The 26,676-nt window shown below is 41.6% G+C and overlaps 1 protein-coding gene and 1 long non-coding RNA gene across 8 annotated transcripts in view; one reads left to right on the top strand and one right to left on the bottom strand.

Annotated features, from left to right (window-relative positions):
• ANKRD44 (ankyrin repeat domain 44) overlaps positions 1-26,676 on the bottom strand; it is a 323,392-nt gene that overhangs the window by 173,886 nt on the left and 122,830 nt on the right. The window lies entirely within an intron of this gene.
• Positions 11,043-26,022, top strand: LOC114223117 (uncharacterized). Of its 2 annotated transcripts, XR_003612077.2 has the most exons (4): positions 11,043-12,220; positions 22,172-22,365; positions 23,001-23,094; positions 23,923-26,022. It is a non-coding gene; the product is annotated as an uncharacterized LOC114223117 (long non-coding RNA). The 2 variants fall into 2 exon arrangements; XR_003612076.2 differs by lacking the exon at positions 11,043-12,220 and having other exon boundaries at positions 22,112-22,365.

Genomic DNA, 26,676 nt, shown 5'->3' with positions numbered 1-26,676 from the left:
ACACTTCTATTTCCTAAACAAAACCTTTGACAAATGTGTATTGAGTGAGGATGTAGAAAATAAGTCTAGAAAATCAAGTACAAGTGGGAAGGTTGATGGTCTATGCCTAACCTGTGGGCACACTGCAGCATGTCAGCAGATCACCCGGGGACTTTGGGGATCTCACCACAGTACCCAGAGATGCCCAAATGACAGAAGCCCTTGTAGATCGACTTCTGCCTGGGAAAGTTGATAGAGTGCCAACTATTTGATACCGTTTGGCCAGGAACACATCTTGAGAGGAGAAACAGAACATGGAAAAGGATTCTCACCCTACAGAACGGAAAACAAGCCAAGATGTTCGTACTTGTTGCCAGTGAAACAGTAATAGATGTCCAGCCACTGCAAAGACATTATGAGGAGTATCTGATGAAAACCAAAGCAGGTCTTCAGAGCACCACCTCCCCTTGCATGCTGAATGCTAATAAAGTTCACAGCTGTTCTGTGTGGCATCCCAAGCATATTAAGAAGCAGTGTCTTTCAATTTAATGCATTTGTTAAATAGTTTTTTTTATGAAGAAACCATATTTCTTATACATGTGGGAATGTTTTACTGCTAAGGGTATTTAAGGAAACTCATAGATTAGAATTGCTCTTGGCTCCAATGAGCTAAGTAATGAAGTGAGAAATCTAGTTTCAGTTAGGGTCCCCACCTTAGGTTCACTGTCTCTTCTAATTACTTCATTAACCAACTTATTCAACAAAACGTACGTGCCTTAGATGAAAGGCAGATAACTACGAGAATAATTGGGAAATTATCTCCTATTGATGAAAGAGGGAAGAGAAAGCAACTGCTAGCTTTTCACACCTATACGGGGCTAGCAAGGGTGAAAACTTGTCATCAGGTAATGACCCCACAGGGTCAGAACCAAAATCTCACAAGAGGAAGCCTAAAATTACAAAATATTAGAACTGGAAAGCATTAGGGACATCCAGAGAGTTTAATGGATTGGCCCAAGGTCACACAGCTGTTTATGGCAGTGGTGAAACCCTTCATTCATACAAATGACAAAATATTTACTAGGGCCTTCTATGTGCCAGGCACCATGTTCAGTCCTAGCCTCAAAGAATCCCACTCTCTTGATTTTGGGTGATGGGCTCTTTACTGTAGTAGACTAATATTAGATTAATCACACCAGTCAGCAAAGAGCAGACACACACACAAGTGTTAGAAAATGTCAGAGAGAGAAAGAATGAATGTGGTGTGAAAGGAGACAATGCTCAAAGGGGTCTACTCTGGATACTACAATAACTTAGTGATTGGGTCTGTTTCTCTCTCTCTCTCTGTGTGTCTCATACACATTTGGGTGGGGGAAGGGGAATTAACAGCAAAAGCTTATAAAAACAGTTCCTGCAGTCATAGAAAATCATCCTAACTGAAATGATTACAAGTTTTTTTCAGCCTCCAGGTGGATATTTTAGAAACAGAGTTTATATGTAATACTGATAATAAAAATCACCAACGCAGTTATCTGGACGTATCAGATAGGCTCAGTGTTCCAAGATGGTTACCATGATTACCTCCAGGTGAATAATTTGATGGGTGTTCTTCACTTTCTTGCTTCTTTGTGTTTCAAGACTTGTACATAATGCAGTTCACAAACAAGAAAACGCAATTCCTTTTGTAAATAAGAAAAGGCTTTCCTATTTAAAAAAAAAGTCTGCCTAACAGGAGCTAGTTTTAACTAATTACATATAAATTTAAAGCACTGGACATCACTTACTGTCCAAAGCCTTCATTATCATGTAGTAGGTTTTAATACGCAAATGTATTTCTTTGCAAATGACAAAACATTATGTCTGTGACGAAACATGGGATGACTAATTTGCATAATACTCCACAGACTTGCCAGAGTGCTGTCCTACACATCATCTAATTCTTAAGAAAACCCAGGGACATTAATCAAGTAGGTATTGTTATCCCCATTCTATAAGACAGGAATCAAGACTGATTCTGAGAGTTAAATGACTTGCTCAGAGTGTTCTGTATTCCCTCACAATACCATACAAAGCCTTACTAACCAGTAACATTATTCCTCTCCAAGGAAAAACCTCTTTCCACCCTCCTCACAGCCTTTGGAGGCCTTTGGTCCTACTATTATTGTTTCTGTCAAGTGTCCTGCAGGATAGGGACACACACACACACACACACACACACACACACACACACACTTTCATTAGAGGCATCCTTGTGAGGCCAAAAGAGCATAGACTCTGGAGTCAAGAAGGACCTAACTTCAAACCCCTCCTCTACCACTTATGAGCTGTGTAACGTTGGGCAAATAAAGCAACCTTTGAGACTCATCTTCCTTTTCTGTAAAATGAAAATAGGATCACCCCTCTTGAAGGCACAAAGAACATATCTGATAAATATTAGCCATCCTATTACCATCATTCTTATTACTGACATCTTTGAAGCTTATCCTGATTACTTCAGTTCCTCTTGGGACTTAGACGAAATAAGAAGGAGATTCAGAACGATTTCTGGAGAAACAATTTTTATTAAGAAATGATATTTGTTTACCAATAGAAGGGCTGAGATTGCCTATTCAACACTGGCCAATAGCAGTGCTCTGCCTGCCTCCTCTCCTGCCTGAAGCAAAGGCTTGGCCACTGTATCCCATCCAACCCCAACCAAAGGTAACCACAGCCTCTCCCAGACTTCTGAGCTGGGCCTTGCAGGATTCATCCTTTACCTCAGAGAACTCACAGTGGAGTCTTTTCCTCTCATACAACCACCTAAAACATCCACAACTCAGCAGCTCTAAATCCTTGCTCAGAACATAGCCCTGCTGCCCTGAAGGCCTCCTTCCTCCTGCATTCTTGATAGCTCAGCAGAATCAGATCTGGTTGCAACCTGGCAGATGGGAGCTGCCCTGGGGGTTTAGATGCCATGCCCTTTCTTTCCTCCCCTGAAGCTGAAAACCTTTGAACCAGGTACCCCCAAGCTAAAACACCCTCACCAAACTTTCTGACACTTCATAAGAAAGTTTTGCCACTTAAGACACAAGTTCCCCTCCTTATTAGAAATCAACCACAGACTCTGTTAGAGGTCCTCAGGAAGATAACCCGGGGGCCACCTTCCATATCAGTAAGCAAGGAAGCATTTATCTATGCCGTTGCCCTTTCCAAATTGAGACAATGGGATAGAAAGCCAAACACACTGTAAAGATTCCATACAGAACATTCTGCTCAGTGAGGGTAGATTGCAAAATGGCAGGCTTCTTAAGTCCCTTAATTACAGACTGATAATAGTGGTCCCAGAATTTGGAGAAGATTATGTAACAGTGTTTCTTTGAAAACAAGGGATATGGGAGATGTACCTCTCCACCTCCAGGCAATCCCAAATAAACCTATACCACTTGAGAACAACCATCAGAGAAAATGGTGACTGGGGATGCACTTGGCCTTCATAAACCTGGGCTGTAAGGGATATTTTTCCCCAAACCAATTTTAAATCATTGTATTTCTTGGCTAACTCATACTTTTTCATGTGGGTAAGACCCCGTTAGGATTCTCACTCAACAATCTGGCTTCTAGCAGCATAGAGAAGACAAGAATGAGGTCTTCTCTTAGAAGACTTCAAATACCCATGTACTCAACACCTGAGAAGACACAGGGATATGGTGTTCCATTGACGGATTAAACACTAATATACATTTGGGTGGTTTGCTTGCTTGTAATTATGATCTTTTCTCTACTGAACTTATGTATTCAAGGGAGGAAGTGATTTCTAATTTAAATATTTCTTGCTTTGCATACCATATGTATTTCTGAATGTGGTCTAAACATTAAACTGTGACAAACTGATAATTTTTCCCACAGAATTATAAAATAATAACTAGAATATAAAAGAAGACATGGAGTTCAATCAGATGAGGGTCCTGGGGCATCACTTCTTGCATGCTCTAGACTTGAGGTCTTTGTGTCCCTCTCTGGGCAATTTGACCTCAAGATGGAATAGACCCAGGCGTATCTCACTAGCACGTCAGCCTTCTATTTCCTACAGACAGGAAAAGTTAGCAGCTCACACACTGCCATGATCTCATGACTTGGAGAGACTACTCCTCCATCACCCACCTCCTGTCTACTAGTCCCATAATCATTGATGTGCTTCATGCTCAGCCTTGAAATCCCCCAGAGGATCCCATCACCATTAGTGATCCACCTGGCTAAATGGCTTAGCCTACAGTATGTTCTGGTATGTGAAATTTTCCTCCCTATAATCCTTAAATCAATGCTAATCTTAGCTCACTCCCCAACTCACCCTTAAGAAGATATGCTTGGGTTTTAAGCATTACTGTTCTGACATGTTCTCTTCCCATCCTAAATGTGACAAGATGTTTAGGCTTCCACTCCCTGAATACCACTGAAGAAAACACATAGTTCTATGACCCCTGGCCTACTTCTTACGCACCATTTGACATCTAAGAATCTGTATCTCTTGCTGCTATGAACCTGATGAGCTTCTTCTACCTGTTGCTCAGCAAAGCCAAGACTGCTGACTGTGGTGACCCCATAGCCAAAAGGCAAGTTTCAGATAGATGGAAATGTGGAAGCGTGATGCTTTGAGACACTCAACGCAAAACAGTTCCTTCTTGAGAAGAAGCAGGGACATTTGACATAAGGATTTTTTTTTAATTAATGAATTTTTTAAAATTCAAGTGTAATTAACATTTTATTTTAAAGTCACAAAACAGGGAGCCACTGATTTAGGGTTTGGGAGTCACTGGAAAGAATGTCACTTCACTCAAGTGTCAGCTCAAGTGTCCATTCCTCCAAAACCTTGTCTGATTCTCTACCCCACACCCCTCCTCCACTCTACAGTCTCTGTCATGGCATCATCACATCTCATTGTCTACCCTTGTTTTCCCCCTCCCTCCCACTAACCAGGTTGTGGGCTCGGGGCAGAGATAGTCTTATTCATCTCTGTATCAACCTAGCATGACATCTGGCATACAGTAGGTGCTCAATATATGTGTCTTAAAAGAATAAAAAGGAGTAATGTCTTGATTTATCTTAATTCTTTATCAAAATCTATACCCCAATAAGAAAAGGGTCTGTATGAAGATGGCCTGAAGGTTTCTGTGGTGAGATAGAGACGTGGTTGTCTATAAAGGGGTTAGGAATGCCAAAGAGTCTGGGTGGGTGGGTGTCATGGTTGTGTGTGGCTCTTGTCCACCTTTAACCTTGATTGAAGATAGCTACTCCCTCAGTCCATTACAGGTAGGGCTTGGCCTTGTTTCAAAGCTGTTTGTGATGAAAAGTACAGCACAGGGAATATAGTCAATAATACTGTAATAACGTAGTATGGTGATAGATGGCAACGACACTTACCATCATGAGCACTGTGTAATGTATAGAATTGTTGAGCCACCATGTTGTGCACCTGAAGCTAATACAACATGGTTTGTCAATTATACTTCAATAACAAACAAACAAAAAAAATTTTTTTAAGCTGTTTGACCATCCCAGAACCTTCAGCCCTTCAGACTTCCTATCAATTCTGTTGCCCTCGACTGGGGCCTTGGTCTTGCGCCTTACTTACCCAGTATGTAGGAAGGCTTGCTAAGAAGCTGGTAACAAGCAGCTACGAGGCTCAGCTAACGTTCCTTATCAGTTCAGCTCACCTGTGCCCCCTCTAACGAGGGCTACCTGTTGCAGAGTTCTGATTTCTGTGAGACCTCACCTACATTAAGACATTAATGTCCATGGCCAGGCCACAAATAAGCAGTTCCTGGGAACCTAGTGACTTGTGGAAGTAGGGCAAAAAGACACTGATTTTTTTTTTTAATGTGGAACATTTATTTCCTTGTCTCTGGCTAGCCCAAACCCGCATATGAAATGATTAGAAGCTCCTATTAAAATCAAACTGCTGGCTTGGTTCCAGGCATGGGAAGTCTGGATGTTGGAACAGAGTCACAGAAAGTAGAAGGCGTGGGTGGATAGCTTCATTAACAGGCCAGTACAGGCCCAGTGCTGGAGAAGGGTGCTGGGGATGGAGAACGCGAACACGATTTCTTGTAAGGAGAGGTTTGACCAGAGTACAGTGCAGGGAGTGGTTCCACCAAAGAGCTTTATAAAAGACCAGAAAAGGAAGCAGGGTCACAGAGGGTACCTAACTCTTTTGCATTCTTCAAGAATTCCTCAGAAGGATGAATTTCCAGAGGATGAGGTGTGCTGGGAGACCCACAGCCCAGACCAGCCATGTCACTCAGCTAGGACCAGTGTTCCTAGAGAAACTTTATTCAGAGGGTGAGAAATGACTTTATTTCCAACCGGCTTGAGTGGAGGGCTTTGTGCATTCCTCAGGTCCCGGGAGGTCTGGCCTCAGACACTCCCAGCTGTGTCTGGGTAGCAGGACCCTCTCTGGCAGCACGAGGTCAAGAGGGCGGGGAAGATGGGGCTGAAGTGGAAGGGAGGGAAGCACAGCTGTGTGTTCCTGGGGTTCCCAGAAGTGCCTGACACAGGAAGCCTTTTTCCTCTGTTCTCTTGGTCCACACTGTTGGGTCAGGCGGGTCATGCACTTCCCCTAGCTGAAAAGCAGCCCTCAGGAGAGCCCCTCCCCACAGCACTGTCTCTAAATGGAAGAAGGGCAGGCTTTGCCTCCACGCTGAGCATGTGCTGTAATGAAGCCCATCTCCCTCCACCTACACACACACACACACGCACATGCACACGCGCACACACACGCACACGCATGCACACACACGCACACACACACACACACACGTGCGCGCGGTCCATTTTCTATGGGAGAACAAGGTCATCCTGCGACAGGATTCCCGCACCTCCCACTGCTCCCCTCCCTGCAGCCCTCCCCTACCACCAGGTCTCTCACCCGCACCCCTGCCACAGAGCGCTGGCTTCCCTGGCCCGACTCTGCTCAGTAGGCCTGCTTCCTCCTGATTTTCTCCCCTACCCAAGACGGCTTACTTTTTAGCCCTCAACCTTCCCCAGACCCTCCTAGCAATGCTTTCCAAGCAATATCTCTCCCAAATAGTAGTCCCTTCCTCTTGGTCCCCAGGCTTTGTTTAGACTTAGCTGACTCTGCCTTGGACTTTAGCCACCTCTGAGGATGGCCCAGTATAACCTGGTGGGTTCTGGAGGCAGAAGGACCCTGTTCAAGGACTGACCCTGCCACCTAGAGCTATATGACCTCAGGCAGGTCACTAACCTTCCCCTGAGCCTCCATTTCTTTGTAAAGTGGAAACAGGAATAGAACCTACCTCCTGGGGATATGTGAGATGGAATGAAATGCTGCTCATAAAGCACTTAGCACAGTTCCTACTGTATGGTGAGCAATCAACAAACATTGCCTGGTATTATTTAATCCATGTTTTCACTCTTTCTCCAACATGCCCGTTCTGGCTGGCTGATGGAAGGAGGGAGAGAAGATAGGCTGGGGACAGAGGTGGGGGAGGTTAAGGTGTCCGAACCATTCTCAACTAAATTCCAGGGTAATCAAGATGGCACTAGCCAAACAGGAAGAGAGAAAATATGCCCAAGGGCCACATAAACATCCTCGCTAGCAGGTCTTGTAACGAGAGATGCATAGGATCAGATGAACAAAATCAAGATACGCTCAACATTGTGGGAGGTGACACTTGCCAGAAGAGCTGACCAGACAAGCCTTTCATCTTTGGTGAACAAATTCTAATTGCTGCCACAGTCACTTGTAATTACTGGGGTGACGTAAAGGCAGAGTGAGCCCCAACCACAGACAGTGGGTCACAAGATACATCTCATTTCCTGTGGGCAAGCTCCTGTGAGCAGCTAGGAAGAGAGATTGGTTAAGAAGAGCCCCTGAACTCTAGAGAAGTTCAGAAAATGCAGTTCGGTGTCTAAAAGACAATGGATAGATTAGCCAAATGCTTGAGTTTTCCTGGGAGTTAACTCACCATTAAATACGACATGCAGAAGCATTACTGATGACAGAAGGTGCTTGGCATTAGGAAACATTCACCCTCAAACCTACCCAGTGAGAGAAACGTTCAGCAGTAACTATGAGCCCTTACTTATACATAGCAGCATTTAAACTCGGACTTACTTTTGATAATGCGCTTAACATACTGGTTATGTAAATGATTTGACTCATTTTACGAAATGAGAAGGGCTTTCTCATCATTTTTACAATGGGCCTGGAGAGAGAGGTTTCACACAAAGAGAAATGACACTGTTCTAGCCCTTAAATTCACACTGTAGGAGAAGCAATAAAACATATTTGTACATCTTTATCTAGCCCTATCTTGATCTATACCAGAGCTCAAAAATTAGACCCCAAATCTGCTCAGAGATCTTGCTTGGCCCGCACAGGTTTCTGAAATCTAAATCTGGATGTCTTTATTGGGGCACAAATGCTCTAGGTCAGCACCGCTCTCCCCTCCCCCCACCAGCGCCTTCTTCACCCACCAGAAGGAACCACCTGCTAGACTCCGAAGCTTTTGAGTTGGCAACTGGGATCTATACTTTTCTTTCTAAGTCTGCTCATGCCTTTGGCCAAAAGCAATACAATTTGGACCAAATGAACTGCAATCCAAAGACCTGCTCTAAGGCACATGTAAAGCCATAAACTCTTAAGGGCAGTGTTTCAGAACCAGGCATCATGATAGGTTCTGGGGATACAGAAAGAATCCCAGTCCCATAAGGGATTCAGATACTGAAATGACAAAGGCACCAAACGAAATTGAGGAATATTGAAAAGAGGATGTTAAGTGATAAGACTATCCCTCCAGGAGTCGCTGATTCTAGACGAAAATGAAATTCTTTAGGAAGAAACATGCTTAGAATAGAGAAGAATCACCAACACTGATTGGTTTCTTAGCCTGTGCCAGCCCCTGATCTAAGCATTTTCAGAGTGAGTATAAACTATGAGTGTCCACATTTTACAGATGGAGAAAGAGGCACAGAGAGGTTCCTTACTTAGCCCAAGGTCACACTGCAGCTGGGAGGCGGCTGGGTCACTGCTGGAACACAGGTAGTCTGGCCACCAGAATTCACACCGTTAGCCACTATTCTATCCCAAGAATAACCCACTACTACACTGCATTGGCTTCTTGCAAACAGCCTTTAGGAACCCCAAATTTTCTTTCTAGTTTAAGGTTCATCAAGCCTTTTGTCTGATATTTCACATCCTCAGAGAAATTACTTTGTCCAAAAACAAAAAAATAAGCCTAATATGTATAAATGATAAGTCTGGTTTTCAAGCTATCAGAAAATTATAAATTTGGCATTTTGGTTTGTAAATCAGTCTCCTGTGAGCTCAGATAGTGTGAACCAATTCCCCAAATTCTAAACTCTCTTGCACGGAGCACAGAAAAATCAAGTTTCTCCAGGTGATTTGTATGCATAAGAAAGTTTCGATACTATTAGCTATAAGGGATAAACTCCCCATCAATGAAAAAAGCAACTTTTTGAGCACAAACAAAATTACTTACTTAACTAGTCATTCATAAATTTTATAAACTCGCTACTACATTATTAGATTTAATATTCTATAAGATGCATACAAAAATATATATTAAAAATTTTTTAAGAGATAGAAGTAGGTATTCAAGGCGCCTGGCTGGCTCAGTCAGTTGAGCATCTGACTCTTGGTCTCAACTCAGGTCTGGATCTCAGGGTTGTGAATTCAAGCCCCGCACAGGATCAGATGAACAAAATAAAAAATAAATTAAAAAAAAAAGTAGGTATTCTACTGCCCCCAGTGAATCATCTTGCACACTTCCTAGGATGCCTATACTTCCCTTTTTGAAATCTGCTGCCTTAGATCCAGGATCTTATCTTAGGGCTAGAGCATCTAACTTAGACGGTGTGTTACAATCATCGGAGGCTACCCAAAACCCAAATCAAGAATAATGTCCAAATCTGCAGCACTGTGCATTGCTAGCTGATGGATGAAGCCCATCAGAATGGACCCAAGAGTAGAGGTCTTGGGAAATCTGCGTCCATGTAATGTTTAAATAACTCAAACCTGTTCTTATTATGTCCTAGTTTATAAACATCCTTTTATTATCCAGTAAGCAGGAACTCTGCTTTGTGGCTTCACCTCTCAGGGCCGGGCAAGTGGAAGAGAGTGGAAAAATACTTGTTTACCACATGACTGGCTCACAGCCAAAGTAAGAATATCCTTGTCATCTGGCTTAATGCAAAACATCTAGCTCTTCCCTTTTACGAGACTCTTCTTCCCCAAATTCGATTAACCCTGAGGCAGCATGCTGAGCACAGCAATCCCTTTCTGATCTAGCGTTCTATTAAGCAGAACATGGACTCAGCTACCTGTCCTGGATAATTTAGAGATTCAAGATCTTTGCAACGATGACTTGCCTTTAGAGCCCTAAGCTGCCATGTCAGAAGTTCAACTGGCCTGTAGGCGCCGTACCGTGAAGAAGGGCCTGTGCCCGGTGGAGAGGCCGTGCAGAGGCGCGCAGGCTGACAGCCAGCATCACCCGCCAGACATGGGAGTGAAGACCTCTCCAGACGACTCCCGCCTCATATGTGTCAAGGCACCCCAGCTGACAAGTCTTTCCAGAGGAGCCCAGACATCATGCAACACAGGCAAGCTATCCTGCTATGCCCTGTCTTAATCCCTAACCCACAAAATCCATGAGCATAATAACACGGCTGTTTTCACCAGTAAATTGTGGTGTGGTTTGTTACACACAATGCTATAGGTCTCTGTGAGATTCTGAAGTGCTCTCTGAATTATTAGAGAAAGACAACATTATGTTTAGTGTTAAATGGCCTTATTTGTTTTCTAATTCAGGGCAACCAGGCAGCCACTGATCTGTGATATATAGGGCAACTCTCTAATAAGAACGCTCCTCAAACCCCAACATCATTTCTTTTGTGTGCCAACAAAAGGCCAATTACTGTGTTTGCAGAATAACAGTGGCCACGGTCATTTCACCGTCTCCTGAAAAGTAACTCTTTTGTTCTGGGCCCTCTCTCAGAAATGAAGTGGCACCTCCTCCGTCTCTCCGCGCTCTTCCTCCTCTCTTGTCTGTTGCTCAGGCCAGGAGCCCAGGAGTCGTTCTTGGCACCTCTCTCTTTGTTGAGCCTTACATCTGATCCATCATCAAGTCCTGTATAATCCACCTCTGTAATAGACCTGGAGGCCATCCAGGTGTCTCCACCTCAGGTAGATACAGGCAACCCATGTGAGTGGCGCCCCCTAAAGCCCACGAGTACACAGCAGCCCTGGCCACACCACAGCCCCATTTCTACCCTGATGCCAGCCACGGTCTTCCTGCTGCTCTCCCAGCATCTGCTCTTCCCCCTCACATCCCTGCCTTCACACAACACAACTTTAAATACTCACCGGAGCCTTCTGCACTTGGGATGAAACCCAAACTCCATCAATGAGCTCTGATGACCTGGCCCTTCCTTGTCTCTTCTCCGACCTCCCTTCCTTGCACTTTCTCTCTTGCTAACTGGCCTCCAGCCACACTGGCCTTCTTTTGGCTCTGGAACTTGCCACTCTCCCCTAACCCATCAGGGTCTTCACACATGTCTTTATCCTGGCTAAATCATTAACCTCAGCATCTCAGGGCCCCCCAGTTTTTCACGGCCTGTCTCAGCTTCAATGTCACTGCCACCTCCCAGAGATCTTTCCAGACCACCTTTTGTTTGGTATCAAAGCACACTATAGGCTTCCTTCGCAGGGGTCAATTTATCTGGACCAACTGACTCATTTCCTGTGCCTGTTTACTGCCTGCCTTCCCATTACCCTGTAAGCTCCTGAAGGTAAAGACCAAGCCTGCATCCACCACCCGTGCATGCATCCCCATCACCTCGCACGGTGCCTGGAATACAGCAGGCTCAGTCAGTAGAGACCACAGGAGTGCATTAACCTGCACGTTGTCTAGCGCCACCCCTGTAGTACCACCGCTACCCCCTGGAACTTTTGTCTTTCTTCCAGCTTGACCACAGACGAGTTGTTCTCAAAGTGTGGGCCCCACCGGCGGCAGCAGCATGCCCTGGGAACTTATTAGAAATACAGATTCTCAGCCCACCCTGGACTTCTCAAATCAGAAACTCTGGGGGTAAGACCCAGCGACCTGTATTTTAACAAGCCCTCCAGGATTCTGATGCACACTCAGGTTCAAGAACCACTGCCCTAGACTATTCCAGAGATTCTCATTCTACAACAAAGTACAAGTGTGTTCTACTGGTTTTGAAGGTCAGTTCCAGGTGATAGATTAAAATTAAGGAAACAAAAAAGTAGGCATTTGTAGCCAAATGACTTTGCAAAACACTTTGTTCAAGAAAGTTAAACAGGGGTGCCTGGGTGACGTAGTTGGTTAGGCATCCAACTCTTGATTTTGGCTCGGGTTGTGATCTTGGGGTCGTGGGATCGAGCCCCATGTTGAGCTCAGCATTGGGCTCTGGCTTAGCACAGTCTGCTTGAGATTCTCCTACCCTCTCCCTCTTCCTCTGCCCCTCCCCCTGCATGCTCTCTCTCTCCTTCTCTCTCAAATAAATAAATCCTAAAAAAAAAGGAAAGTTGAACAAATTTCCTATTTGTTCAGAAATTCTCACAGCCTTTAATATGGCAATGCATACTATAAATCACTAACACACAGGAATTTTGCAGGAGGAGTACTTCCCAATTTTATTTAGCCACAAAACCTCTTTTTTCCCCTTCTAAACACTTGCCAGATTTGTTTGAGACTCTGAGAAACACACTTTGGAAAATGGTATCTAATGTATTCTTCCCCAGAGAAAACCTTTCTACCACCATTCCAGTTCATCATGCCTATAACAATATTAATAATGTCTGAGTCACTGTCAGCAACTGTTTTAAGCTCTGTGCATCTTTATCTCTTCTGCTCTTTCCCAGGTTTGAAAATAAATGCTTAATATTAAATACATATTCATAGACATATACTTAATGTCACTAAGAAAAACTCCGATCTTTGTTAAAGCCAAAAAATGTTTATAAAAGCAAACGTGGAAGGATGGAAAATGGTTGCAATCTCAAGTTGAATTTCAAAAGACGCAGAATTTAGTCTCCTGCTCTGCACAGGAGCCGGCAGCTATGAGATTCACTGGTTAGACTGTGAGAGAAAAGTCCTCTAATGAGCAGTAGAGGACCAGTTTCATGGCTGGGGCTCGGGGAGAGCCTTGGTTTTCTTCCCCAGTTGAATGGGGATGGGGAGGGCAGTCTGTGATGCTAGAGTGGAAAACTGCACAGGTGACTGAAAAATTATTGGTCCCAGATGACAATCAGTAACCTCGAGAAGGCTGAGCCAGCTTGGAAATAGGAAGTTAAAATATTCATGCCAAACATCCAGTGTTTACTTAATCAGGGCAGATGATTAGCTTCTTAATGAAATTTTACAAGCTCAGTTGAACACAGAAAACATTTGCTTCCCTAAAAGCAAATAGGTCTGTTTGTATTGTAATCAAGACATCTGGAGCACAGAAAACCCCCAACCCACAGGAGTACACAGGTGGTTCTGTCTGGGGACTTCCAACTTTTCTGTAAAGACGAATGCGGTCAATGTGTGATGAGGGAGGGAGGATGGTGACCAACAAGTTGGCCATGAACACATCCACCCCACTCCTTGGTTTTAAAATGCAGGATTTTATGCCACAGATCCTGACATCAACTTTGGGCATTTGTGCTAAATACAGCAGCTCTCAAATAGAAGCATGAATGACCAAAGGGGCTAACACCGTCAGTGGTAATTCCAGAATGTGTTTGGAGGGCTCTGGCAGGCAGTCTAGTTGGAGCTGCTTTGAGCTTCAGGCAAACTCTTCTTGCTTAGGTTATACGTAAAATTCAGTAACACAGGGGAGGAAGGGGTGAACAGGCAGAGCACAGAGGGCTTTTAGGGCAGTGAAACGATTCTGCGTGACACTATGATGGTGGGTACATGTCCTTGTACATTTGTCGAAACCCATAGAATGTACAACACCAAGAGTGAATCCTAATGTAAACTATGGACTTTGGGGTGGAAATGGTGTGTAGATGTGAAAATGCAGGTTCATGAACTGTAATGTGTCCCACTGTTGGGGGATGTTGATAACGGGGGAGGCCATGCATGTGTGGGGCGGGAGATAGAAGGGTACCTTCCTCTCAATGTTTTTTAGAGATTTTATTTATGTATTTGAGAGAGAGAGAGAGAGAAAGAGAGAGAGCACAAGCAGGGAGAGCGGAGAACCAGGCAGAGGGAGAAGCAGGCTCCTCACTGAGCAAGAAGCCCGATGCAGGGCTTGATCCCAGGACCCTGGGATCATGACCTGAGCCAAAGGCAGACACCTAACTGACTGAGCCACCCAGGTGTCCCCCTCCCTCTCAATTTTGCTGTGAATCTAAAACTGCTCTAAGAAATAAAGTCTGCTTTTTAATTCAATAAAATTAAAAGTTTCTAAACATCTTTTTAGTCATACTTTATATAAGACTGAGAAAAGATCAATTGCCCAAATAAGAAATTACCATCATTATCGTTACCGGTAGTAGCTTGGAGAAAGAAGTTGATAAAGATGGTAGGTGGGCTTAACAGTTCTCCCACCATCCCCACCCCGACACCTATCCCTGTACTTCCTGACACTGTTGTCGAGGGTTGGTCAATCTATTGCACTAAGAGTCCTGGCCACACAGGGAGTGTGCAGTGATGGAACATTTCTATTTCAATTGTAGCACTGATCATTTCCTTTGACAGCTCGATTAAATATCTGTCTCAACCACCTGATTCTACAACCCAGGGGGCATTCCTTTGATAGTCTCAGCCCCTGGCACAATGCCAGGAATGTGGTAGATGCTCAGTAAATGTCTGGTAATTGAATAGAAAAAGAGAGGAAACCATACTCTGATAGTTAATTTAACTGACACTGTGTGTTAAATATTGTCTTTAAATATTCAAGTTTACTAGGGCTCAAGGAAATTACCAATCAAATTTAGGAAATGCCTAACAAGACCTGTTTTGAAATTGCTAAATAGCTAACTAAAGTCTGACTACATCTCTAAAAACAAGATATTCATTCATAGCCCCGAAGGATTTTTATGAGCAAAATGCAAAACAGGGTCAATCATGTGATCTTTCTAGAACAATTTTGCATTTAGCCAAGGACTACTGAGTCATTATTCAAAATTATAGATGGTAAGATCTTTCCTAACTTTTTCAATTATATCTACAAAATCTACAAAATGCTTTTTAAATAAAACCTTGTCCTCTAACAAGTATTCTTTTAATAGGAAGCTCAGAAGGAGGATACTTAAATGTGTACTAAAGAAAACCCAGGCACTGAAATTATTCTGTACCTATATCTAGAGTCAAATTGTCATGTTATAGCAAAAATGGACTTCTCTGACTTCTAGAATCTTGTCAAAAAACAAGAATTCTGGGACACCTGGGTGGCTCAGTCGGTTATGCGGCTGCTTTCGGCTCAGGTCATGGTCCCAGGGTCCTGGGATCGAGCCCCGCATCGGGCTCCCTGCTCAGCGGGGGAGCCTGCTTCTCCCTCTGCCTGCAGCTCCCCCTGCTTGTGCTCTCTCTGACAAATAAATAAATAAATTTTTAAAAAATAAAAAAATAAAACAACCTTAAAAAAGGAAAACCAAGAATTCTAAATACTACTGTAGAGCAACTTGACATATTTGTTCTCTAGTTTTCCCTCCTTGAAAGAAAACCACTAAAGCTTTACTAATATGGGGGGACTATATATTGAAATATGTGATTCATCTGAGGGAATTCTATTTTCTTTTTTTCCCTAGTTTTACTAAGATATAACTGACAAATTGTTAAGATATTTAAAGTGTACAACATGATGATTTGATAGATACAACACTGTGGAAAGATTCCCCCCATGGACATAACACATCTATCACCTCACATATTTGCATTCATTCATTCATTCATTCATTCATTTTTAGATTCCATATATAAGTGATACCATGCAAAGTTTGTCTTTCTTGGTCTATTTATTTTTTCATTTAGCATAAAATCCCACAGGTTCATCCATGTTGTTGCAAATGACAGGACTTCCCTCCTTCTTAACTGAATAATATTTAGCTGAATAATATTCCAGTGTGTGTGTGTGTGTGTGTGTGTGTATCACGTTTTCTTTATCCATTCATCCATCCACAGATAGCTAGTTTGTTTCCACACCTTGGCTACTGTTAATAATTCTGCTATGAACATAAGAATGCAGTTATCTCTTCAAGATGATGATTTCATTTCTTTTGGAAATATTCCCAAAAGTGGGATTGCTGGATCATAGGGTAGCGCTATATTTAACTTTTTGAGGAGCCTTCATACTCTTTTCCACAGTGGCTGCACCAACTTGCCTTTTTAATATTAGCCATCCTAACAGGTATGAGGTGATAGCTCGTTGTTTTCATTTGTATCCCCCTGATGATTAGTGATGTTGAGCACCTTTTCATGTACCTGCTGGCCATCTGTTTGTCTTCTTTGAGGGAAATCTATTTTCTAAAGTACTAAGATTGAGGGATGCCTGGGTGGCTCAGTAGGTTAAGCGTCTGACTCTTGATTTCAGCTCAGGTCATGATCTCAGGGTTGTGAGATCGAGCCCTGCATCTGGCTCCACCCTCAGTCTGGGATTCTCTCTCCCTCTCCCTCTCCCTCTCCCTCTGCCCCTCCCCATCTCTCTCTCTCTCTCCCTCTCTCTAAAAGTACCAAGAATGAAATCATAATTCCTTGAAAAAGAGAATTTTATAAATAAACATATTCAATGGTGCTGAGTAAAATTCACTCCCTAAAAATACCATTTACAGTGATTTTATTTTTACAGAATACAATTCTTATTGAACACACTTAACTTGGTTCCCCTTCTAATTTATTTTTTTCCCAAGTATACAATTTGGTATAAGTTTTTAAATATTTTAATTATGGTAAAATACACATAAAATTTACCATATTATCCATTTTCTAACCCATTTCTAGAATTGATACAATTGTTACCACAGGTCAAACTCAGAGAGTCCCTGACAAAAGAAAGGTGAAATCTTGCTATTAAAAGGCTCTGGCCAAGGGGAGCCTGGGTGGCTCAGTCAGCTGGGTAACCAACTCTTGGTTTTAGCTTGGGTCAAGATCTCAGGGTTGTGGGATCCAGCCCCGGGTCGGGCTCCGTGCTCAGTGCAAAGTCTGCTTGTCCCTCTCCCTCCCCCTCTGCTCTCGGGTGCTTTCTCTTTCTCTAAAATAAATAAATAAAATCTTTAAAAACAACTAAAAAAACAAAAGGCTCTGGCCAAAAATAGACCCACTGGGATAAAATCCTAAAAGGAATATTGTAGGAATATGAAATATATGAAGTAAATATTCATGTATCCACATAAATAAATCTCAAACACATAATGTTGAGTGAGAAAAAGCAAGTGACGGAGGATATAAATAGTTTGCATATGTAATATTTTTAAAGATGCACAACACCATCTATTGTTCTGGAGTATGTATACATAATGCACACACATAGAGATGAATAAAATTAGATTATATAAAGACAAGGATGGGGAAGATATATAAAACTTCAGGACAGTGGTTCCCCCAGGGGAGAGAAGCAGGCAGGGAGACGATGGGTCAGGAAGCCTAAAAGAGGCTTGAGTTCTGTTCACCGGCTTCTCGTTTACACCAGCCCCGCTGGACACGCAGGTGATTCATCAGGAACAAAGCCACATCCAGCTCTCGCACAGGCTGACATGCCCATGGAGGGAGACAGACAGAAGACAAGCAAATAAATACACTACATAAGTCAAGCAGCGAAAACCGCCAGCAAGCCAGGTTGGAGGCTGCTAGAAGGGGTGGTTTACATAGGAAGACCGGGGACAGTGTCCCAGATAAGGTGGGATTTATGTAAAGACATGAATGACCCAAGGACCATGCATTTATGTGGGAGAAAAGCTCTACATCTATAAAATTTCATTTTCTGTTTTTTATTAAGTAAATACAGCAAAGTGTTAACGTTTGTTCCATCTTGGCGGTGGGTTTGTGGCTGTTTCCTGACTCTGAACATTTTCATAATAAAACAAGATGAAAAAAAGAAAGCCCACTACCATCAATTCCTGAAAAACTAGAATGAAGGGTATTAGACATCTCTGAATTCCTTCCAAATGGAGTATTTTGAGCCTGGGACTGTGTATTCTATTTTCTTAGGGGTCCTGCACATTCTGGGGCCCCCCTGAGAAACAGCCAGTAAGGGACAATGCTGCCTGACGATTAGGTTATGCATGCTTGCTTGCTTATCTATATTTATCCATCTATCCATCCACCCACCCACTGATGGATCTCTCTATCCATCTATTTATATCTTTGCTTCCCAAATAAAAGACACGCCTGTTCAAACACAGTGTTCCCTATGTGAAAGGAAGAGGGCAGAAGATGAAGAGCTAATCCAGCACATGTGCTTTAAATAGGGAAAAAGGCATCTATCCAAAGTAAGTGAGGACACAAGATGTAAATCAACATGAAGCACTGATGACAAAAGACAGGACCTCTATGAGCTGCAGGGAAAAACGCGCAGTCTATACTGATGAGCTAGAGAGCTGCCATTTATTACATGCTCCAATGTCACCCTTCTCTTTCCCATCTCCCGAAGAAAGGGATATAGTACCTTAGCGAAAGTTCTGTCCCCACATGCTCGGCAAAGTGGGGGAAAATCACAGCTACATGAATCCCTCAAACCCTTTTCTTGGGAGACAACATTAATTGACTAAGAAATATATAAGGAAGTGGATGGGGTGCCGGTCCTCATGCCACGTCTCCAGTAAATCGCTAATAAACACTTGGTGAATGGGTGAATGTAGTGAGGTTGCTTTATGGCAATTTACATAAATTTGTTTTGTACTTGAAGCATTTCCTAGGTCACAGAAGTCTTTCATATACCATGGCAAAGACTGCTGATTTGCCCCCACATCTTTCTTTCATAATAAATGCTGCTTTTGAGCTGAGTACATGGCCACCTGATACGGTTCTGTACAATATGTAAGCAATCCTCGTGAAAGAATCCTTAGAGAAAGGAGGCACACCCCTCTTCCACCAACCTCCTTCCTCCTAGCTGAAATTGGGATGTGATGGCTGGAACTCAAGTGGTCATTCTGGGCAATGAGGTAGAAGCCACCTGCCAAGAACGGCAGCACAAGAGGAGATAAAGACTGGCTCCTATAACCACAAAGTATCATGCTAGTCCTGGACAGCCTGTCTCTAGACTTGTATATAGGAAATAAATGAACTTCTATTTTGTAGTAAAATAAACTTCTACTTTATTAAAAGCTACTATTTTACGGTTACTGGTTTTTTGTCAAATGCAGCCAAATCTAATCCTAACAGAGATACATACACCATTTCATTTCCCTAGCTATAACCTTATAAAAAGTGTGTTATGGTGGCCATTGTACAGACAGGGAAGTGAGGTCTGAGTAGATGAAGAGGCTTCTGCCTCTGAGGTTAGCCCAGTGTTCTTTTCCCTCCATGCATGCATTTTAGTGTGACTGATACAGATTATGTGCCAACAAATAAAATACATGAAGCGGGGACATACCAGGTCTGGTTGTGAAGGGGTTATATCAGAAAGCGAATCTGTGCATGTGTGGGTAGGGAAAGCCAGGGAGGTGTTGAAGAAGGGAGACTAAAGGAGAAGGAGAAGGTAGCCTGTATTACCTCCCGATGACTTTAGAAAGTACACAGCAAGTACCCATACTATCCTAGACCAACTGCCAGGAACATCCTTTTAAGCAGAAAGTTGGCAAGCGACGTGACTATAACCAGCCATGCAACCTCCTTGAGAAAAACCCCACCCCCTCCCCCAGGTTTCTACCCTCACTGAGTAACATCTACATTTAAGCTCTTTGTATTTCTTTCTTTTCTTTTAAGGTCAGCTGTAATAATAATATGTCTATAAAACTACAGTTGGAAAGTCCTCTGGCTGTCATAATTATATGGTTATTTAACATTTGAAATAGAAAGTAACATATCCTTGGTAAAAATCAGGGCCAGCACAGCTAATCAAACTAAAATATACTTTATATCCTTTTAACTTAAGCATGTCTTTTAAGAATAATCTGAGTATGTGATCATCTCTGATTCATTTTTAAAATATGAGTTATCTCTTTTCCACAGTTTTTTTTCTTTTCCACAAAACTTTAAAATTTCTTCTGATTACAAGTATATTCTCAATGTAAAAGAAATTAGAAAATCAAGAAGTGTCTGGAAACTTGTACTCGATTTTTATCCTAACTGAAACTAATGATCAAAAATTATTTTTTGAGCCCAAATAGCCAACACACACTCAAGAAAGAAGGACAAAGTTGGAGGTTTCACACTCCCTGTTTCAAATTATACTAAAGAGCTATAGTATTCAAAACAGTATGGTATTGGCCTAAAACAGGCACACAGATCAATGGAACAGAAGAGAGAGCCCAGAAATAAACCCACATGTATAAGGTCAATTAATTTATAACAACAAAACCAAGAATATATGATGGGGAAGGGACAGTCTCTTCAATAAATGTGTTGGGAAAACTGGACAGGCACATGCAAAAGAATGAAACTGGATGACTATCTTGCACCTCACACAAAAATGAACTCAAAATAGATTAAAGACTTAAATCTAAGACCTGAGCCATACAAATCCTAGAAGGAAACAGAAGTGGTAAGCTCCTTGACATTGGCTTTGGCAATTACTTTCTGAATCTGACACCAAAGGCAAACACAACAAAAGCAAAAATAAATAAGCAGGTCTACAACAAACTACAGAGCTTCTGCACAACAAAAGAAATCATCAAAAAAAAAAAAAAGCACATGTGGTTACTAGCACTGGGTGTTACACACAAGTAATGAATTGTTGAACACTACATCAAAAACTAATGATAGCTGGCTAATTGAACATAATAAAAAAAGAAAAAAGAAAAGGCTACTTACTGAATGGGAGAAAGTATTTGCAAATCATATATCTGTTAAGGGGTTAATATACAAAATACATAAAGAACTCATACAATCCAGGAGCAAAAAACCCCAATCTAATTTAAAAATGGGCAGGGGATCTGAATAGGTATTTTTCCAAAGAAGACATACAGATGGCCAACAGGAACATGAAAAGGTGCTCAACATCACTAATCATCAGGGAAATATAAATCAAAACCACACTGAGAGATCACCTCACATCTGTCAGAATGGTTATTATCAAAAAGATAAGAAATAGCAAGAGTTGGTGAGGATGTGGAGAAAGGGGAACCCTCATGCACTGTTGGTAGGAATGTAAACTGTTACAGCCACTATGGAAAATAGTTCATAGTTTCCTCAAAAAAAATAAAAATAGAACTACCATGTGATTCAGCAATTTTACTTCTGGGTATTTATCCTATGAAAACAAAAACACTAACTCAAAAAGACATATGCACCCCATGTTCACTGCAGCCTTATTTACAATAGCCAAGATATGAAAACAACCCAAATGTCCATTGATGGATGAGTGAACACAGAAAATGTTGTATGTGTGTGTGTGTATATATATATATACACACACAATGGAAAACTATTTAACCATAAAAAAAAGAAGGAAATCTTGTCATTTGCAACAACATGGATGGACATTAAGAGCATTATGGTAAGTGAAATAAGTCAGTGAAAGATAAAAACTATATGATCTCACTTACATGTGGAATGAAAAACTAAACTAAACTAAACCAACCTCATAGATAAAGAGAACAGACGGTGGTTGCCAGAGGCAGGAGATGGGGTGGGGGGGTAGGAGAAATAGGTGAAGGGCGTCAAAAAATACAAACTTCCAGTTACAAAATAAATAAATCATGGAGATATACAGCCTGGTGACTATAGCTAATAATACTGTATTGCATATTTGAAAGTTGCTAGGAGAGTAGATCTTAAAAGTTCTCATCGTGAGGGAAAAAAATATTTTATTATCGTATATGCCGACAGATGTTTACCAGACTTATTGTGGCAATCATTTTGCAATGTATACAAATATTGAATCATTATGTTGTATACCTTAAACTAATACAATGTTATATGTCAACTATATTTCTATTTTAAAAATTATCTTCCCAGAATTTATGAAATGAAATGTTGTTCACATGGCTAAGTAAAAAGACATGCAGTTTTACAATACTGCTGTCCAGAATCTCATATATTTTCCATCTTCAATATCAAAACAGGGGGTCCTCCCTGAAATTCCTCCAGAAGGGGGAAACATGATGGTAGAAGAAAAGAACCCTACTGAAGGGACAACAGCTCCTACCACCATCCCTCAGGCTCCAACTAATACCACAGGAAAGCCCCTCATAATGTAACATGAGATGGGGACAACTCTCGGTCTGTCACTATGGGTGATGAGCACCATGACACTGAGGTACGCTCTACACTCACGTAAACAGACAAATAGGATAAGTGCATTTAAAAAGTCATGCCCTTATATGAAATATGAGCAAGTTGGCAAGTTGGTTTGTTGGCTTTCGTGTGTGGTGTGTGTGGTGTGGTGTGTGTGTGTGTGTGTGTGTGTGTGTGTGTTATATAAATGTATTCGTTTTTCCCATTTATCAACATAATACATAATACATGTTTTTCCCATTTATCAACAAAAAAATATCAGTAACACACGAAGGAATAAACAAAAAAGCAAACATCCCACTACCCAGGTTCAACTATAATTAAACTTTTGGAGAATATTCTTCTAGACCGCTTCTTATATTTAAATATATATATATATTTATATTTACATATTTATATATGCATATGATATGCTCTGTTTAACAACTGGCTGTTCCATTCATAAAAATATCTTGAAGATCTTACCTATCAATAAATATACGTAGTAAGTAAAAATTGACATAAACCACCCCTTTTAAAGATAGCATAATATTGCCACATACATATGTCCTGAAGTATAGTTAAGACATAAAGTACTAGTAATTTCCAATTTCTTATTATAAAATACAAAGCAACAAATATTTATATATATATATATATATATATATTGCTGTCCAGTGATTTCCCTTACAGTATATTCCCAGGAGTCGTGTTGCTGTGTCAAAGGGTGTACACAGCTGAATGTGGATACAGACTGCCAAACCCTCCCAAGGTGAGTACAAATTAAACTTTCTCCAAAAAGGCCTCACAGTGTCCCTTCAACTACACCCTCCTTGAGGTCTTATTTTTCCCTTTTGCTGCTCTGACGGGCACCGTGGGGCTGTTGTATTTGAACTCTTGGGTTCTGGGTGAAGTCGAGATTGGACACCCTTTCATATAATGTTTTGGCTATCTGCATTTTTATTTTGGTGAGTGTCCTCTGTGTGTCCTTTGCCCATTTCTCTAGTAAGGTGTTTATCTTTCTCTAAATAATTTGCAAGTTTTTTTATATATTAGGAATATTAATGCTTTTCACAGATAGTGTACCTATCTTTGATTATCCTTTAATCTTGTTTTTGGTGATGATTTAATACACAAAAGTTCACAGTTTTTATATATTCAAAGGTATCCACATTTTCCATCTTCGTTTTTATCTTTGCTATTCTGCTTAGAAAGCCCTTCCCCTCAACTGAAAAAAATATTTCTCCCTTTTTTTATTCCACTACTTCCATCTTTTTATTTTCTACCTCTAGATTTATCTTGGTATAAGAAATTAGGGAAGGGTTCAGCTTTTGATCAGCCCTTTGTCTCGACACCCTTTATTAAGTAATCCATGTCATCCCTGTGGTTTCCAAAGCTTCCTTTGTTTTATACCAACTGTCCATATACACTTGGGTCTAATTCTGGACTCCCTGCTCCACTAATTTAGTTGTCTATTCCTGTGCCAGTAACACACTGTTTTAACTGCTATACTTTTATAATTTGTTTTAATAGATTTTGTGAGACTCTCTCTTCATTGATTTTCTTTTTTAAGAGTCTTCTCACATGTCTATTCCTCTAGATACTGAAGTTTAGAAGATTTTATCACATTTCCGGAGCCAAAGTCCTATCCGCCCCCCCCTCCAAATTCAACTGCACTGAATTTATACATAGATTGAGAAGACTCAAAGAAAAATACAGCTCATTTATTCATATTTACATCCTCCCCTCAAATGTAGTATCTAATGTGGAAAAAAAAAAAAAGAGCCATAACCCTTTATCCCAGAGATGTTCACATTCTCAAGCTATTTACAATGTACCTCTTTTAAATGCAAGATTTTTCTTTGTGCTGTAACAATGTTTAGCAAAGGAATACTAAGGGCATTACACTTGGAGTGTTTCCAGAGTTCCAAACAACTATCTCTATTATCTGGATGGTACAAATCGCATACCCTTGTAAGATGTATCATTCACGGAGGATGACTCTTGTACCTCCAAGGCCAGTACTGAAGAAATGGAGCCTCACACTGTCGGGCGTCCCCTGGAGGATAATTAGGAGTGATGCTAACCAGACCTGCCTTCACACATTTTAAATGGCCGTGAGGCCACATCGCTGCAGCCTGCTCAGTGCCGTCTGGAGTTCATGAATCATTCTCTACAGGACACAGGTCATAGCTTCCAAACCACAGCCCCACATCCCGGGCAGTGGTCCAACAAGGAGCAGGAGATGTGACAGTATTGCCAGGCACGTGCTGAGCGAGAGGCACCTACCCTCAGGACAAAAAGCACCCCTCCTGGAGCTAGGAAGGGACCACCAGCCTCCCCGTAGGCCAGTGAGCCAGAAATACTGTCAACATTTGAAGAACACAGACCACTGCTCTCTCCAGAACATGAGACCATTGGCTTCACGCTTTGGATTTCCAGACACAGGTGGCCAGAGAAACCTTAACTGCGGAATATTTGCTGATCTCATCCACGGTTAGCGAAACGGTGGCCTGCAGGGCAGATTTGGCCCACAGATGTGTTTTCTTTGGCCTCAACAATGTTGGATCACTTTTTGGAACCAACATGTAACAATTTAAAGAGTTCCTGTATTTTCTCTTAAAAATGTAAGAAGTCTGGGCCACACCAAGCCTGCAATCCTGCATAGCAACACTCAGTGAGAGCAGAATGGGTCAGCATGCTTCTGTGACTTGTGGGACGATGGTTTGCCACTCCAGCCTGCAGCTTCCTTGTGCCCAGCAGTTTCTGATTTAGCTCTAATTTAGAAAGTGCCCAGATCTCTAAGCTAACAAAATATCTCAGGTTTTTATCCCTATTACCAATACTTCCTTTCTTTTTTTTTTTTTTCGAGACACAGAGATAGAGAGAGAGAGAGAGCACGAGCAGGGGGAGCGGCAGGCAGAGGGAGAAGCAGACTTCCCGCAGAGCAGGGAGCCCGATGCGGGACTCAATCCCAGGACCCTGGGATCATGACCTGAGCGGAAAGCAGACGCTTAACCATCTGAGCCACCCAGGCGCCCCTATCAATACTTTCTGAAAAAAAAAAATTAAAAAATCAAGTAAGATACATGTAAGTGAGGGAAAACACTCAAAAATCTAGAAGCTTAAAAGGCTGTGCTAGGGGCACTCAGTCAGTCAAGCATCTGCCCTCGGTTCAGGTCATGATCTCTGGGTCCTGGGATCGAATCCTCATCATGCTTCCTACTCAGCATGCAGTCAGCTTTTCCCTCTCCCTCTGCCCCTCCCCCTGCTCATGCTCTCTCTCTCTCTCTCTCTCTCTTTCAAATAAATAAATTAAAAAAAAATTTTTTAATGCTGTGCTATATAGTCTGTATTCTTAATGTTCTAGGGAATTTGACAAGATAGAATCAAGCTGAGAAAAATTTAAAGGTATTAAATTTATCACTCAAGGGTCTTTAGGTAGAGCCATATTGAACCCTTCTGAGTGGATTCAAAAAATATATTCTATTTCTAAAAGAAATAGTGCAGGAACACCTGGGTGGCTCAGTCTGTTAAGCATCTGCCTTCGACTCAGGTCATGATCCCAGGGTCCTGGGATGGAGCCCTGAGCCCCGAGTTCCACTCCCTGCTCAGCAGGAAGTCTGCTTCTCCCTCTGCCCCTCACCCTGCTCATAATCTCTCTCTCTTTCAAATAAATAAATTTAAAATTTTTCCTAAATGCTGTGCTATATAGTCTGTATTCCTAATGTTCTAGGGAATTTGACAAGATAGAATCAAGCTGAGAAAAATTTAAAGAAGGTATTAAATTTATCACTCAAGGGTCTTTAGGTAGAGCCATATTGCACCCTTCTGAGTGGATTCAAAAAATATATTCTATTTTTAGAAGAAATAGTGCAAACTTCCAGTTATAAAATAAGTAAGTCATGGGGATATAGTGTCCAGCATGGTGACCATAGTTAATAATACCGTATTACATATTTGAAAGTTGCTAAGGGAATAGATCTTAAAAGTTCTCATGATAAGAAAAAAAATTTTGTAGTTATGTGAGGTGATAGAATCTGTTAACTAGACTTGTGTGATCATTTTGATATAAAGAAATAGTACAACAACCCTACACAAACACACACACAGTACAATTACAAGTTTACTATTGGTAATTTGTCTTATTTATTTTTAGAAAACTCTCGTCATACCTTGTTGGTACAGTTCTTTTTTCTCACCTGGATCTTGAGAGTAGCAGGCCACTATCACCCAAATTGATGTTTATAGTTAAAAACTAAAGCTTTAATGGTTGTCTCCCCTTTTTTCATTATAAGTTGTTTACCAATGTAAGCTTAGCTTTCACCTCAAGATTTATTCTATTGCATTCACA

Source organism: Eumetopias jubatus, unplaced genomic scaffold (genome assembly GCF_037043125.1).
Source record: "Eumetopias jubatus isolate StellerSeaLion01/CBP00866 unplaced genomic scaffold, mEumJub1_p1.0 scaffold_3, whole genome shotgun sequence".
NCBI lineage: Eukaryota > Metazoa > Chordata > Mammalia > Carnivora > Otariidae > Eumetopias > Eumetopias jubatus.
This window is presented reverse-complemented; position numbering and strand designations above follow the sequence as displayed.